This window comes from Cynoglossus semilaevis, chromosome 8 (assembly GCF_000523025.1).
Source record: "Cynoglossus semilaevis isolate Cse_v1.0 chromosome 8, Cse_v1.0, whole genome shotgun sequence".
In the NCBI taxonomy this organism is placed as follows: Eukaryota; Metazoa; Chordata; class Actinopteri; order Pleuronectiformes; family Cynoglossidae; genus Cynoglossus; species Cynoglossus semilaevis.
Genome location: NC_024314.1, coordinates 18,226,576 through 18,228,067, shown reverse-complemented (window position 1 = coordinate 18,228,067; position 1,492 = coordinate 18,226,576).

Below are 1,492 nucleotides of genomic sequence, written 5' to 3'. Positions count from 1 at the left end.
TTAGCCTAATATCAACTTTAAGTAGTAGTAGAGTGTTGTCTTAGTTAGCTTCAAGAATCAATTATGTTAAATATGTCAAATATATATATATAATATCTGTTTTCGGCTAGCTTTTAGCTTGTTGTAAAGCTACATTTTTTTTTCTAGATTTGTTTTGCAATAAATGTGACAGATGACGCGTCCAATTGAGCTAAAGTTAGATTTTAGCCTCAGGTTTTTGTTAACATTCTGTGGACGACTTGATTTACTTTTAGGTATTTAATCGAAGTATGTCTGTCTTAGTCCAGGTTGGTTGTTTTTGTTCATCTTTATCAGTATAAGAATGTTCACCTCAGTGTGTGGATGGTGAAACACCTGCAGACTTTATCTCCTGACATCTGTGTCATCAACATCTGTGATGACATCAGGTGATTTAACATGAAGTCATCAACACAAACCTCATTCCTGAGAACACGTTCTGCTCTGACTGACGCGGACGATGATTGTAGTCCGGCTTCACTCCGTTCTACTGCATTTCTGTCCAAACCCACATCATCTCTGACTCTATGAGACATAATGAAAGGGAGAGGACGGAGGAAACTATATCAGAGACTCTTGAGTTTTCCAATTTGCTGGACTGTCCCAGCCTGGAGTGCACCTCCGGGGTTTTTTTTTTTTTTTTTTTTTAAGAGTTAATCGGCAGCCAAGAGAAATAAACAAGGTCGTAAACATTTAGTGCCGAGGGAATGGCCACCAGGGACAGCTTATTTTTCATTCTCCGTGAGAGCATTGTCCAGTCCTGATACTGTATGTCCTGCTGCCCACAAAGGCACTCCATAAAAACACAGTTCACTCAAGTGTTGCCAGGATGATATAACACACATGGTGCGTGTTAAACCACAGATGAAGCCTGTAAACACTGCAGCAGGGTAATTATGAGAGGGCGAAAAAACAAACAAAACAAAACAAACCAAACCAAAGGGAATCACATGAGCCTCGTCACCTCCTGTACAGTTCACATGTTGTTTATCAACACAGTCACCAGGATCATGTGAAGAACCACAAATGAGGAAATAAGGCTGATGTCACATGACCTGGTATTATTGTCTCGTTAGATGAATCATAATAATAATAATAATGAAATAATAATAATAATAATAATGAAAACAATTCCTCTGGTTGATGCTAAACATAGCACAGAGCGCCGCTGTGTGGTTGCCCTGTATATCGACAGCAACGGCGTGGTCCAACTCCACTGACGCCACATTTGGGAACGTTTTAATCCGTCAGGTGCATCTTCTTCTGCAATTCCATTACTGCCACCTACTGGGCTGGAGTCTGCGTCAGAGTTACAAGTGTGCTAGTACAGTGTCATTATAACTGTGTAATTTTACGTCTTTAATTCATTAAATGTGTATATAAACATAAAGGCTTCTAACAACCTGCGTAGGAGGGTGTGTGTACATTACGTACGGCTCCGACTGACTGTCGTGTGTGTTGACTCACAGCTGGA